Genomic DNA, 16,622 nt, shown 5'->3' with positions numbered 1-16,622 from the left:
CAATCCAGGCGGAAATCAAACAGGTTTCTGTGCTCACAGGCAGCAACCAGTGCCCAGCAGCCCCCATGAAGGTTTCCTATCAGATAATGCACTGATGGAGTGGGCCAGGGTGCTGCTGGTGAGCATGCAAAAGCAGAACCAGCCTTTTCAAGACTTTAATAAAGTCATCACTAACAGGAAAACAACATAGCAGATGTCTGCCTGAAACTAAGATTGGGGGTAGATAGATGTGTGCAAAGGCATACACATTTTCTGGCAATCATTGCATACTATTGAATGTTCTCAAAGTTGCTCCTTTTTTATTTTAACAATTTGGGTGAAGGCTTGTCCTTAGAATGGTATTTTTTTTCCTGGTGGGCTGAAGATGTTACATCTCTGCTGTATGTGTTGCACTGAGAAACAAATAAATGCATAAAATGGGTTTTGAACCAACATTTTCTGAGTGATTCAAAGTCATTGTAGCGCTTCAGATCTTCAGGAGTGCTTTGGATTTCTGGGCTCCTACAGTTTAGAGCGATTTAAAATTAATGGAGTACTTAAGGTTTTTAAGAGCACTTCAATTTGCAAGTGATCAGAGTTCAGGTATGCGGAGAACAAAGGCATTTAAAACAAATGGAAGTGCTTTCCAGAGTGTTTATTGTAACTGTGGCATAAACAGCACTATGTTCATGGGCTGCCAGCACTTCCATTGGATCCCGTGTGCCAAGGAGCTTGCTTTCTACAACAATAAACTCCTCAATAAAATCACCTGGCTGATCAGGGCCTCTTAAAAGACAATCTGTGTTTCAAACAGCCAAAAAGCTGCGTATGCTGCATAAATGCAACAGGAACAGGGGCACAGGGACATTTATAGTCATATCTAAAGGTGCATAGATGCACACAGGCTAAAAAAAACCCATTCCTAAACACAGCAGTTTAAGTTAAAAAGCAAAACTAATAGATCTTACAAAACAAACAAACAAACCCCCAAATAAAACAACCCTTTGGGATTTCCTGGAAAAATACACTTGTGAAGGTGTTTTTTTCAGGCTAGGAGGAAGCTAGATACACTGATAAGGAGTCATTTGCAGAAATTACATCTAATGTAGCTCCTCAATTGACCATTAGAGCATTTCCTTGCATGTCTATTAAACTTGTGACTAAGAAATTACTTCTCAGTTGTTTCATTCATCCACAATGAATCTCATGACTGTAGAAGGAAAGATGGCACCCTGAAATTACAGCTTTCTCGTCAATGTGCTTGAACAGGTAATTTTTCAGCTGAAAGCAGACATCAAAGTTCCTTTTCCAAAGTGTTATTCAAAGGAGTAAATGATGTGGAGAAAAGACCCGACAGCAGAAAGGAAAATAACATATGCAAGCTTTGCAGAGCAGTTTGAGACAAGGCAGGTGCCAATGGAAGAGCTAGGCTTGACCCCCCATTTGACATCTCTAAAGGTTCAAATTCCGGATGTTTGTTAAGCGGGCACTTAACAAACCTTCTCAAGAAGAGCTCATAAGTGAATGAGTCTCAGAAATAACTCAGACCACAGAAAGTGCCCATGAACCTCAACACAGCGAGTCCTTCGGCCCACAGCTGTGGTTTCTGAACATGACAAGAGAAGAGGAGGAGGATGAGAGAAGGCGGATTTTCCTGCTAAGAGAGTACTGGAGAGGTAGAAGGGATCAGCTGAAAGAAACAAAGTGTTCAGCAGACCTCCCAGTCTTGGACACAGGGAGAGGAAAAGGTCAAATAAATAGAATTTCAATGAGATTTTCTAAAGTTTCTCATCACTAAACCACATATTCTTAACGTAGGAGAGGATAAAAGCATAGCAGAGAAAACCTCAGCTGGTAACCAGTATTACTATAGCACTCCCCCCCTCTCCCCCCCACCGTCAATGCTATGGAGCTACCATCCATGGCCTGCTTTTGAGATGGAGCCTAATTTATGGGAAAGCAATCACCTGAGTTTGCCTGCACTACCTGATTCCGCAAAGCAAGTGTAGGTGTGAATTTCTTTTCCCAGAAGGCATTCAAAGACCCACCAAATATATCCAAACAGATGAATTAAAACCAACAGATTCTCTATTGAGCACTGTGTACTGATACAAGGAGGCACAAAAGCACAAAATGTAATCAGTTCTAAGTAATGGTAAGTTTGATGGCTTTGTAATGGAAAATAACCATGGTGCCTGAAGGTAGCTGACATAGTTTCAGGTCCTCAGAACCTTAGTACAGAAGGTGTGAGAAAGCAGAATGGAAGAACAGGTGGGGAGTATCTGGGACTAGCTGATGGCCAGGATGGGAGCACTTTAACTGATAAGTAGAAGGACAGGATGATTGCTATGTCTGTAATGTTAATTAAGCTGGGAAAAGTAAACGACCCTTAAAGACCACCATCACATTTTTGTATGAATGCGGGAAACTTTCTGGAAATGATGTAATATGCCCGGTGACCATATAGGGATGGTCTGAGCAATACGGGGACACACGTTAGGAGGAGCTCTCCCCCGTGTCTCCCGGTGCCGCAATAAAGAATACCTTCTGGTTAACTTGAAACTCTGTTGGCGAGTTTGTTCTCGGAGTTTTCTCCAAATCAGTACAAACCAACTGTATGTGAATTCTCATGAGGAAAAAAACACTGAACTGGAGCACAGCCTCCCATCAGGCAGCACCAGGAACCTTGCCATCAGGGCTTGCATGGCCCCAGACCCTGGTGGAGCACATACCTGATAGCTGCTGGCATTCAAGAGCGAAACAAATCCATCTCCCAAGAATCAAGATGATGATTTTCTTCGGCAGCTTGGCAAAGGAGGCACATTTTAATGCAAGCCATGGTAGACATACAGCTTCTGCAGCTCAGCACAGAGAGATGGAGAATATCAAGTGAGGAGTCATAACAGACATTTCCCCTACACCTACATCAGTGCTATCTCTTTGCCCTGCTCCGTCACCATGAGCATGGTTATCTCTAGAAAAAGGGAGGAATAAGGAGAGTGTCTGATCTTTAAATGATTCCAACATCCCGGTCCCACCTCTTCCTAATTTGCAACTGATTATCAAGCTACCTGAAGTTAATCACTTACTATTAAACACTACAGTATCAGGTAGCAGCAATGTGTGCCCTGTTAATTAATAGATGGATGATGTGTGCATGCTCACAGGGAATATTGCTGCTCTCTGGAAGGCTATGATTAGGTCTGTTTATTTACCATGGTCTTGAGAAATAGCTTAAAATTCAGCAGTGCTGCTTTAAAGTGCTACAGGTAGCTGTAATAAAGGTTATCTATCCTATGTCGTGAGTGATGAGAATAGTGGAGCCCAGATTCTGCACCTGAAAATGTGAGATACAAATATGACATATACAAATGGGAGAAAAAAATGTGAGATACATTAGTTATGGCATATGATACATAAGTCTACACGTTTTAGAGGGGAAAAAAACCCTATGTCTGAGACACAAATGGGCAGTTTGTGCGATATTGTAAACTGCCAGCATACGGAAGTTGGGAGCAAGGAAGGACAGTGTAAATGACTGCTTTGTGCATGGACTGTTATTACAATTAACAAGTACCTTCAGCTTTACAGAACTTGCTGGAAAGCCTATCCTATAGAGGATAAACAATGCAATTATGTCTGGAAAAGGCAATCGCATATCCTGCAGAATAATTTAAAAGGATGTTAACTCAATAGGCAAATCATAATTAAGAAGCTTAATGTGTTGACTTTTTAATGTTTAATTATACCTCTATTTCTATCAGTTACAGGTAAGAGTCATAGAAGTGGAGGCAAAATGCTTTTTAAAGAGATTTCCCTGGTTTTAAAAAAAGCAGTTCACAAAGGAATGTGAGATGAGAGCTTGAATTACCAAAGGGGTACAAGAAGTGATGAGAAGGTGAAGCAAGAGTTTCATAAATCAAAATATAAGCATAGTATTGATACAGGGGTAACCAATGTACAGGGGGTAATGCAGAGAAAAATTTACAAGGGGGTTAAAGGAATTCCTTTGCTTAAACAAAAGTATTGTCTCTTGTAAATACCTAACATGCTGTCATGGGTTCAGCCGTGGCAGTCATGTTTCTCCTTCTTGTAGCTGGTGCAGTGCTGTGTTTTGACTTCTGGGCTGGGAGTGGTTGCTTGGTGGTGGGCATGTTTTGAGGGTGTTTTTGTTCAGGGCCTTTTCTGAGCATGTGCTCCAGCCAGGTGGAGGAGGGGAGGCCGGGAGGAAGGAGAGACAGGACACCTGACCCAGGCTAGCCAATGAGGTATTCCATACCATAGCACGTGATGCCCAGGATGCAACTGGGAGAGAGAGAGCTGGAGGGGCGGAGCTCTGGAGGAAAATGGAGGAGGGAGCACGTGGTGCTCGGCCAGGCAGGGTGGAGTGAGTTATGGGTCGGTGGCTAGTGGGCTGTTGTATTCTTTTCTCTTGTTATTGGCTGTATCATTGTCATTGTGTTATGCCTTAGCTATTAAACCGTTCTTATCTCAATCCGTGGGGGCTACATTCCTTGGATTCTCCTTCCTAACTCTCCAGGAGTTGGGGGACTTGGTTTAAACCACGACACATGCCAAGGCATTAGCTACTGATAAGGGGAAGAAGCAGATGCTTAGTTCTATTGACAAGGGACAAAAGCAGATGTTTGGTTCTACTGATAAACCAGGGAAAAGCAGACTGGGCCATCAAACCCTAAGGCCATGTGTGAAGATTAAAAGGTGAAAAGTTTAAGAAGAGGAAAACTCATTTACTTCATCTTGAGACCCCTGCCCGTGACCAGAAGGGGCACTGCGCAGCGCCAAGGACTTTTCGGCTCGTTATAATGCAAAGCGGGGATAGATAATAAATATGTATAGGCATATAGAGTAACCTCATGTATATATATACCTTAAGAGAATAAATGTAAAGGGAAACACCCCTGAGGTGTGCATACTTTGGAGGAGCTATCCCCATGCACCTCAGTGCTGAATAAAAGCATACCTACTTTACAACTTTAACGAGTTGTGGAGTCTATCCGCGCATCAGTATAACAGAATAGTTTTGATATTGAGATACCTGACTGTAAACTTGGCTTCCCTGTTGAAATCAAGTACTTAGTGCTCTGCTTTTCCAAACACAAACAGCAAACAATTGGTTCTAAATTTGAAACAGCTCTTGTATAATAGACGGGCTTTCGGCTCTTCAGGAACATATGAAAAGTCATAGAATCATAGAATAGTTAGGGTTGGAAAGGACCTTAAGATCATCCAGTTCCAACCCCCGTGCCATGGGCAGGGACACCTCACACTAAACCATGTCACCCAAGGCTTCATCCAACCTGGCCTTGAATACTGCCAGGGATGGAGCATTCACAACCTCCCTGGGCAACACATTCCAGTGCCTCACCACCCTAACAGGAAAGGATTTCTTCCTTGTTAAGTCCACGTTAATCGACCAGAAACACTGACACTGTTCTTTACAGTTTCCATTGAATTGAGCCCTTTGGGGTTTTCCCAGTCTTGCTAGGGTACAGTGATGGACCTCAGCATTACCAGGAACAGTAATGCTGCAGATGACCTCTTATCTATCCCTTCCATCCTCCTACATGCTCCAACTGAAAGGGTGGACAATGTCCAACATAGGACATCTGTCCTTACAGTATCTGTACATGCTCTGCATCTTGCAATGACCTCAGTCTGCTTCTGAGGTCTGATGGACCATCCAGGAGGTGCACACAGCGCTAGGACTGGGGAAAGCAGTCTGCCTTCCCTCCAGCTCCCGGCAAAACCAAAGCATCTCTGTGCACAACCAGATCTGAGCTAAGCTCTTGTTCCTCTATCCCTATCATCACTACTTTCACAGGTGTGCTGGCATGTCCCATGTGCATGGGGATCCTGGTAGCTAACCTCCTTTACAGAAACCCCATAAACTAGGATGAGTTACTTACGTAGTGCCAGCTAAACAACAATCCTTTCAATGGGCGTAATTTCCTGATTGCAGTCTGGTTTTATTTCAGGCTTACTCTGTGGCCCATGGATTCGTAAAGTCCACTTGTCATTATACAGTAGTAGAAAGCACAGAAGATGAACTCCTCATCTCCAGGGTTGAAAAAATGTAAATTGCATGAAGAGGCATGAAGTTCTTTATGAGGAGCAGGATTTATATTTATTTAATGAAGAACATTTAAACAGGAAAAAGTAAGGAAAGGAGAGAGAAAAGAGGAAAAATATCAAGAAATAAGTAAAAAGCTTGTTAAAAAAGAAAGGTGATTTGTACAAGAAAATATTTGTGTCACTTCCTAGCCTGCTTCTTTTCCCCATCACAGGCTGATGTCACATCTGCAGTCCTAATTGTAGGCTAATCTGCCAGGTTGCCCATGGCAAGGGGGACGGAATGCAGACTCAGTTGCCACATCCCGGCTGTTGGTGTTCACAAACCCTACTAGATTTAGCTGTGACTGTTAGCTGGAAGCTATCTGATCTGCTTTTTCCCTTCAGGTCTCCCCCTCTTTACCACTGCAGGCAGAATAGGCAGGGCATCTTCAGTCTGCAGCTGTGTCTATTGATTTATATCACTGCTGGTTTAGATCTGCATAATCTCTCTGATTATTAATTCTCCATTTTCCCAGGGGCAGAATTGCTCACTATAAATCAGAGTTCTTCTTCATAAATTCTTTTTGTCATCTGTGGGAAGCACAGATTGAAGTTCACTTTTGCAGACTTGATATGTTGCCTGTTGTCGCCCGAGTTCTCTATGTACTCAGCATCAGTACAAATGTCAGCAATACAAATACTTCCCAGAGAACCATAAAGCACAGAGAACCTTCTACAGATTCAGCTAAAGCCTGTGCCTGCAGGAGTCTTACTGGCTTTCCCCTGTCCCCCGTTTGGCAGCGAAAGTGATTCATAGCTACACAGATAATGCTAAGCACAAAATGGGAGAATGAGAATAGTTTTGTCATAACTCCCACCAAGATATTTTTCAGAGAATGAGCAAGTCTTCATCTACTAAACTATGTGTGTTTTATTAGTTCTAGTAAGAATGTATTAGACTGACAAGGACCTCAGAGGTATTTGTCTTTTTTTAATACCCAGGCTGCTATTGTAATGAGAGCTCCAGAGCCAGATGGGCCAGAAACCATTGTGTTTCATCTGGTTAGGAAATTAAGTGATGGACGCAGGGTGCATTCAAATGGGGAATGCTGCAGTAAGTCTGAAGACCTCAGGGGAAGATTTGCTATAGCTCATAGTCATCTTCAAGCTCTTTCCAGCCAGCAAAATGTGCAAAAGACTTGCATTAAAGAAGTAACCCCATAAAATTTCTGTTGGGCTCTGACAGCAGTCGCAGAGCAGCAGGCAAGAGTTAACAGTGATGTCCTTTTAGATAACCGGGTTTGTTTATTGTGAGCAGTTGTGAAGATTTCACATCCAGAAGCAGCCTCAGGGAAGCAGATAGGCTGTCACCTCTGAGCTCTGGGAGGGAAGATCAGCTCCCTAGACAGACGCTGAGAATATTTTGGAGAAGAAAAGGCCAAGCAGACTACTGGAGGGATGAGAAAATTCCAGATGTTCTGGGAACGGCAGGTTTTGTCTCCGATGAAAGTGAAGGTATAATAATAGTAATGTCAGTTACTTCTAGTAAAGTCACCCAACCTGAATATTTGAATTAGTCAAAATGAAAGTTTGGGAAGAATAATGTTCACTGTTTTAACAGTTATTCCTTAGTTGATGACTCCTGAATGGTACCTGCAAGACAGTCAAAACCTTTCACTGCTGGCAGTGTAGCCAAAGTACTCAGTAACTTCTTTCCCTCTCTGCTGAAAAGTATGTTTCACACATATGAATTCCCCGTGTTTGAACAAAGCTGTTTAGAACAAACGGACTTAATTATCAAGCAGAATGAACTGGAACAAAAATTATTAATTACGGTGAACCCAGAAACCTTGAGGACAGAAAAAAAGCCTATAAAACATGGGAAGGTGGCCAGATTTGCCCTTAATGTTGCAAGAGTTTGGAAGTCCCTAAGCATAGTAGTGGTACAAAGGGATGGGGAGAGCAGTATTTTTGCTCAGCCAAGCCTGCAAGCAACAGGAATCACTGAACTAGAAAGACAACCTGTGCTGTTCCAGCAGAGCCATTTCAAAAGAAAACTTTCAGCACCTTCTGCCAATACCTTGCGATGAGCAGACAGCTAATAAAGAACTCCAGTCAAAGAAGATACTAATATCAAATGAAAGCTGCCTCACTGGGCATGTTACTCACCCTGTTGCTTGAAGCCAAGTCCTATAACTGAAAGCACAGCTAGGTAATGGTCGTGTGATATCAGTGGTGATTAAAGCCCATCAATAGGATGCAACATAGGTAAATGTTAACTGTAATTTCAAAACATGTTTGGAGTTGTTAAGCTCTGGCAGTCTGTAAAACTGACTGGTTAATCACTCATGAGCTACTGGCTGGTTCTTTCTAATCTATACATTCACCCTTATGATTAGGTGTAATGACAGCTACTGTTTGCCACAGCATCCCCATCACTGCTGTGTACAAAACTGCAGTGCCCTGCTTACTCTGCTCAGTCACCCTCAATCATTTCCCTTGCTCTGAGTTGATCTGTCATGAGGAAAAGTTGATTTCTGACTAGCACCTTTCCAATCCTGCCATGCTGAGAAACGTACAGTCTGGTGTTCCACCCTCCAGCCAGGAGCAGGTATATTGTTGTCATGAGCAGTATTTTCCTCCATTGACTGAAGCTGCATCACGGAATTCAACCCATTTTCCAAAAACAGTCCCAGTAATTATTCATGTAGAGTGAAAACTGGAGGCCTCCTTCCCTGGCAAATTGGTTCCTGGTTCAGCTCCATTGAAATCACCAGCCAAGGACAGCCAAATTACTTGTAGAGCACAAAAAAGCAGAAAACAAAAAGTCCCTGTTAATTTAATTGGGTCCTTTCAAGTGCTGCAGAGATTTTGTTAGCAGAGGTGCTAACATTATCATCTTGTGCTACTTAAAACCCAACACATTTCTCACTGTGTTTTCAAACATAACACTTGATTTTATTTTTAAATATTGATGTGGCCTGTGAAATTTCTTAGAAATCTTTTATAGGAAGGCCAATTATGAGCAATTCTGGTTTTAACTTGAAGGGACCTTTCAAGTACCGTGTGTGTTTTTCTCCTCCGGGAGAATGATAGGCAAACGCTTCTCTTAATTAGCAAAGGCTTATATAAGTTGCCTAAATATAAAATTAGACTTTATTTTCAAGCTGCTGACCCACTACATTCCTTTGTGTCATGTGGAGTTCTGGCACAATAGTAACTGTGAAAATCCTGCTAAAATTGGAGCTGCAAAAAAACTCTGACTGCTTTATTTTTGCTTTCTTATGTACACAACAGAAATGGAGGGTCTAGCAACGCCAACGGTGCAGGGGAAAGCTGGAGGGGGATGAATTAAGTGCGGAGCAGGAGGGGTTTGGCCTCCTCTAAAAGGCCTGAATTCTGTCTCTGTTACAGCAAGAAGTTGTTTTGTACCTGACAGTCTGGGTGGAGGATAAGATCTTAATTTTCAGCAGAGCTGAGCATCTGCTGCTTTTAACTCCAGTTCTTGTTACTTCTGCAAGCACTGAGAGTACACAAGGTACTATTTGGGAGATTTTTATACAGCCGAATTCTAACCAGACTCAGTATTTGTAAGCTGCTGAAAGGCAGTGTGCACCCCCAAAACCATTTTACACCCTTTGTGGATATGCCATCACAGCTTTGCATAAGGTACTCATCTCTGCAAGGGTCCTGGGCCCTCAATGCTGAACAGTGCAGTCATCCAGAAAAGTCCAGAAGATCCAGTTCCCCAGACCCTGAGTCACAATGCATGAAAACATCAGTTTAACTGGGGCTGCAGAAGGCTAAATTAGCTGCAATTCAAGCTTTCCTGTGAATAATTCACTGCCCTGTGAAGTATGTGACTAGTCAACTCAATTTAATGTACCAGTCAAAGAAATCAAATGAAAGAAACCCAATACATATATTGCAATCTCATTGTGAAAGTGCTGTTATTTTAATTTGTCTTGTAACCTCAAGCACTGAATAAAAGTCATACACCTTCACTATTCCAAATGCCTTAAGGAAGGAAAGGTGCTGGAACAAAATGTTTTCCACTCTGAAATTAACTGACAGATCTATTTATTCTTCCATATGTTGATCATGGAGAAGATGCAAATATAGTACAAACGGCACGCACATGTCTGAGCATAAGCCATAGATATCCAACCTCGCTAGCACGTGCCTGAGACTGCAACATGCTGGAAGTAATGGACCATGAGAAGTGTGGATAGGGCATTAACTTCTAGAGGGGCAAGGGTGCTGCCAAAGGCCAAAACCATGCTGCTCATCCTTCCCTTGTCTCACTGCCACAAAAGCATTCGAGACATACCATGTTATGGAGGCCTGTGTCATCTAACGTTAAGCTTCTCTAGTGGCACCATTAGGGCATGCAGCTGGAGAGACCCATGTCACCTGGCCTTGTAATTGCACAGTGCTGGGCATTTGTCCTTCAACATTTTTTTAATCACAGCTTCTGAAAAATGAATAGGGGAATGGGAAACCTCCTGTGAGGGTAGGTTTAGATTAGACATTAGGAAGAAGTTGTTCCCTGTGAGGGTGAGGGTGCTGAGGCGCTGGCACAGGGTGCCCAGAGAAGCTGTGGCTGCCCCGTCCCTGGCAGTGTTCAAGGCCAGGTTGAACACAGGGGCTTGGAGCAGCCTGCTCTAGTGGAAGGTGTCCCTGCCCATGAGAGGGGGTTGGGTCTGGCTAAGCTTTAAGGTCCCTTCCAACCCAAAACAGTCTGGGATTCTGTTTGTATGAAATCCATGAACGCTCTGAAGGGGTTGTTCATACTGGGAAGAAGATAGGCTGGTATCTAAATGTTGGAGGTCTTGTTTGCTTTAGTCATAAAATGAAGGAAAACAGAATATTTTGCCTGGACAGTGACTGTGCTAGAGAGCTGAGGATTCCCACTTCATGTTTTGACCTGTAGCTTTTCAAGCTTATCCTTATTTATGCATCATTATGGATTAAAGTAAAAAGGAAAACCCACCAAAGCATAGCTCTCCTGGATGACAGAACATGGCCATCTAAAGAAGGCAGCAAGGAGCACAAATAGCAGCTCTGTCCATCTAGTAAGGAAGAGGGAAAAACCAGGACAAATGGCAGAGCTCAGTCCTGTCAATCTCCTCATAAGGAAATTTAATTTGCTAGTTTAATATGTTTTGCTTGACCTAGCTTTCGGTAAATTTGAGTGACACTGTCAAGATGATTTATGGCAGTGAAGACCAGAAAATCATTGTAGCTAAAAGTTAGCAAACACTTTTTTTTTCTGGTAATTTCAGAGCAGGGAATGACTTCATCCTTTCCTCTTGCAAGCAGGACTTTCCTTGGTGGTAGTGGCTTGTAACAAGGACTCAGCATTTACCAGAATATCTCCCTGTCATCTTCTCCTGTAGGACAATTAAGAATACAGACATTCCTAAATTTGTATTAGATACAGATACATGAGGTAATGAGGAACCAGGACATATAGGACACCAGAATATAGCAAAGATACAAGCCTTCTATGTTAGGGAATAGTTAAGGCAGAAAGTTGCTGTTACAGACTTACTGTCTCTTTTACTTCCTATCTCTTTTTTTTCTGGGATTTCCGTATAACTTTTATTTTTTTGTATGCCAAAAATGCCCCAAACCAGTCAAAGTAAGCCTCAAGGACTGACAGAAGAGTTACTTAAGTGAGACACTGGCCTGATGGGCTCACAGCTTAATTTACTGTTAGCTAAGTCATACCAATAGCCATTGCAATTAATCTGGAATCCACAGGACTATTCCTAACTGATGTTCCTTTAGGGAAAAAACAGGAAACCCTGCAATAAGATGTCAGGTAAAAGTGTTGGGCTCATTGTAATGAGATCCCATAATTCAAACTAACTCTAGATACAGAAAAGCCACATACAAGTGAGAAACCTTGTTGCCCAAGACATAAACAGATGTGTTGAACACACACGTTCTCCATCACTGTGAGTTGTGGCCAGGCTCAAGGTATGCCCTGGGTGTGACATCCATGACTGCTCACCCCCATCATAAGTTGGTCCCTGGTTCTGTCTCAGGCACTGAGCCTCCTCAAGCTGGAAGTTACTGGAAACTGGGAATGCTCAGGAACTAGGCTGAGCCATGGCTGCAGAAAAAGAGGGATGCAGGGCTGAGCTGAGGCTGATGTCATTCCTCTTGCTGAGTAAGTAAAGGCAAAAATAGCCATAGAAGTCCTATTCACTGGGGTCTGTTCCCAGCTGTGGTGGCCGAGGTGCTACACACCACATCAGTGTCCAGACTTCTTTTAGTTCAGCATCTTGGGCCCTGCAGCAGATTTGGCTGAAAACAGCACTAAGGAGAAGAGCCAAGAATCAATTATGGAGAGCTAATTGATCAGCAGTCTGGATGTGATGTGCTGCAGTTCAGTTATCCATGTGAACAGGGTTGCCTTGAATAATGCAATCATAAATGGCCATCTCTGTGCTGCATTTCAGCTGCTGAAGTGGCTAAATGCTGGCAAACTCTTAAAAGGAGCCTGATGCCAGGGGCAGTCTGAGGATGCCCTTTAGCCACCCTGGGGCTCAGCATCCATGCAAAATGGAATACTTTTCCCTCTGGACCTTGGGCAGAAATTGCAGCAGAGGGAAATCCCTTTTGGTGCCTATTCATGGCTGTGTCTTGGCTGCCATGAGCTGATCTTAGGGCAGGACTTTCTCAGCTGCTCACTGAGATCCTCAAAGGCAAAGAACAGGGCAGGCAGCATTTGAAAAACCTGCAGCTTATGGCTGTTTCATGTTAGACCTTGCCTAGTCCTACCCCAGATGCTAGTATTCTGCAGCTCATGATACCCAAATAAGCACAACAATATCAATAACTATTACAATGAGAATAAACACAGCTATAACAATAAATATTAATCCAGAGAAGTACCTAATAAATGACACCATTGCAAAGATATTGGGTAACCTGATGCACAACTAATGGCTTCTTGTGGTAACAAAATTACTAATAAATTATAAACTATTAAAACCTAATCTGTGCTATCCCTTTCGGTGTTGTGCTCCCTGCCTGAGCTACCCCAGCCTTGGGTCTGTCCCAGATCCTGCATGCTATGGTAGGATTGCTGCATTTATTAACTATTCTCAACTCAGCATCACCTGTATTTAAGCTCTGACATTCTTCCCTACAAGATGTTTCCAGAAATTTATGGCAGTAAGCAGGTTCTGAGCCCCTTTTTGGCATGTTTAACACCCAATTGTATTAAACAGAATAAATGTGCTATAAACTAATCACTGCACATCTCTGGATGCAGCCCCAAGCTCACTAAGCTGTATGTGGACAAGGCACAGGAAAATATTCACATTACAGCAGGTTTGTCACAGCTTCCAGAATTATGAGGTGAGCTGGGCCTTTTCCTCTTAAAGAAATGGGTGCCACAGCAAAGGCTGAGATTAGACAGATGAACAGGCAGACTGGTAGAGTATAGGCCTCAGCTTTGCTTCACACCTACAACAAAACCTCTCTCGAAGTAATCAGATGTTAAAGACAAAACAATAACAGCAGCCTGATTCACACTTCCAGTTGGTGAATGTTTACATTGTAAATAAATAGTGGAAATATGCTGTTTATCCCAGACATAAGCAATGCCTCCAAAAGTAAAAGCAAATACATTACAATGCTTGTATTTCTCATTTTTCATTAGCAGTTTCTATTTCCTAATTTCAATGTGCTGAGAGTACTTCAGAATCTTGTTGCAAAAATGCTTTACTTGTTGCTCGAGATTGCTTTCTTGATGCAATATTGCAAGAGAAACAAAATCCCTTCCCTGTTAGGGTTACTCAGGCAATGATATATTTGGGTGCACTTTGACAAATTTTTCTCTAAGGGCCTGGCTAAAAAAAAGTGAACAGTTTTAAACCTACATGATTAACTCTTTGTTCTTTAAGAGCTTTACATTATTTAAAGTCTTTTATCCAGCTTAGGTCTGCAGTTTCTTTCAAAGCCTTTACTTTTGGATGCAATGGTATCTGAAGATGGATGTAAAGGTTAAAATTCGAAATATTAATCTGCTGAGCAGCTGGAAATTGCATGGACTGAAGGTGCCAAACCTGAAATAATTCCTCCCTGGAATTATCAGTCACCCTGCTTTTTTCCCAGAGAAGTAATTTCAAGCATATTGCGGTGGTGTCAAGACAACACATTAGCATGGCAGCATGAATAAACTAGCTACTGAACTTTGCATGTGGCTGCAGATCCATCACAGCCTCAGTGTACAGCACAGCTGGTGTATGGCCAGCCGAGCTGCTCTCCTCTCCATACATTAAGGAGATGTGTAAAACACAGGCATAGTCACTAGGTGTTCACAGAGCATCTCAGATCCAGCAGTCCTTACGGCCTATGTGGAGATTGCCTAACAGCAGCTTCCCAGAGAAAACGGGAATGAAGAATGTAAAAAACCCTGTGAAATCCATATGGACATAAACAACTTCCCACAGGGCTGAAGCTGCAGAACTGGTGATTATGTATATGAGTTAACTGACATCTCTTGGGTCTTTGCTCGTTGTTTGTTGGACAGGGGTTTTTGTTTAACACAACTCTGATTAAATAATCCAATAAGTAGATTCAATGAGATGTCAATAAGTCATGACTTGTCTGAGTTTTCAAGTCAAATGGCACTATCTTCTCCTTTCACTCAGACAGCTTTGCTTGTAAGACTGGAATGAAAGTAGGTATTTTTAATTCCAAGCCTTCCTTAGCTGGCCTCATCACATTGCTAGTTTTGCTGTACAGACTGTGCAGTCACTTGCAGGGTACATTGTAAAGCTGTAAATAATGGTAATAATGGTGGTAATTGAGTGCAAGATTACTCTCCTGCTAACAAGGGATACTCAAACGGTTATCTTTTGATAGAAAAAGCAAGGAAAAAAAGATTAATTGCTGTATTTCAATCCCAAGCATGGAGCAATGATTGATTAAACTGCAGGGAAGTCTAATTAATATACCAGCCTTCCCTGAACTCCCCAGTGACATGATGAAACGTGGTTTTCTAGCTTTTCAACAAGTAAAAAGAGAGCCCTTCAGAACTGATGGCGCAGAGTGAAGGGGACACCACTGATTTATTGCCAGGGAGTGTCAGATAATGTTTCACAAGCACTTCTAGCTGATTTTCTGATTCCTGGAGCTCCTGGACTGAGTCCTAGTTGTGGTGCATCTGGCATCCCACCATCCTGATGAGTTATCTCTTTCAGCTTTGGTTTTACTGGAACCACCCGCACCAATCTCCCACTGCCAGTTATAGTAGATTGGCTTGGTCCTCATAAGTGTCCATGAAGCTCAGCCCTCTGAAAATGGGAGGTAAATAATCTCAGATGAAGCCTGTGTGCAGGGATGGCTGATGTCCACAGCTGACTTGACCATGCGTCAGAGTCTCACACTGATTGCCCACCACCATGTCCCACTGAAACACCCTAACCCAGGAAGGTCAAAGCATCTCTTGCCTCCAGCTACATAAAGGACTAAGCTCCATGTAGAACTGTGCTCCTGGTTTAACACCTCTGCATCCTGGCTGTGCACGTGTCAAGCTGTGCATGTGTCAAGCCAAGTGCATGTATCAAGCTGTGGGGAGGGAATGGGACTCACCCTGCTTTGCACCGTGTCATCCTCATCCTGATATCAATGGCAAAGCTCCGTAGAGGCTGGAATACCTGTGGGTTAGGTCAGCTATGACATGTTATGGTATGTGTCAGAACTGCAGAATGTGAAGATGATTCCAGCCAGTTTACTCACACATTCTTCCTGAAATCCTCTTCTAGGAACATAAATGTTATTGAGAACCCCATTTCATACACTGGCTATTTTTCTTTCTCATGTTGGAGTAGCCAAGCACTAAGCCGGAGGCTGAAAAGCTTGAAGGAGAGTTATTTCATCTTTCCAAAGTATTTTTTACATCACAGGCCCTTAGTGCTGCCCCTGGAATCCCATACCCTGGTGGGAATGAAGTTCTTATCCATTTTTATCATGTTCTCTGTGTCCTCTGGTCCTGAGAGCAAAATGAAGTGGAAGAATTTCATAACGGACTGCAAGACAGATGCTTGTAAGATGTCAGGCCACAGGCACATTCTGTGCTTCACGTTGGTGCCTGGTGGCTTCAGAGCTTTCCTCTGTCCCTGTCAGCTGTAATTTCCTTGTCTTGCTCCTTAGGAAATGGAGGGAGTAACAAAACTGACTTATTTTTTGCAGGTGCATATATTGGAGGTCACATCTAAAGATCTCCTGCTTCCCGGAAGCTTGAGAAGCTCAAGGAACATTTTCTGTTCAGGAAACTGAGCAGAGTTGAAGGTGTTTCTGTGCATGCAAATGCAGTGACACCATTGATTATCATGTCAGAAAACAAGAAGCTGAAAGAATACATTTGCTAGTAATCCAGTTATGCAAAAGAAAAGTAATTGCCAGTCACTCTTACCTGCACTGTGAGTGTCACCAGCCACAGATCTGAATATGACCCAGACTGTTGTACCATGCATGGTCATTTACATGAGGAATATTTGTTGTGCATGCATAGATTTCCCTTCCACATAATAGAGACAGATCTTGTT

This window comes from Melopsittacus undulatus, chromosome 9 (assembly GCF_012275295.1).
Source record: "Melopsittacus undulatus isolate bMelUnd1 chromosome 9, bMelUnd1.mat.Z, whole genome shotgun sequence".
Classification (NCBI taxonomy): Eukaryota; Metazoa; Chordata; class Aves; order Psittaciformes; family Psittaculidae; genus Melopsittacus; species Melopsittacus undulatus.
Note: the sequence above shows the minus strand (reverse complement) of the source record.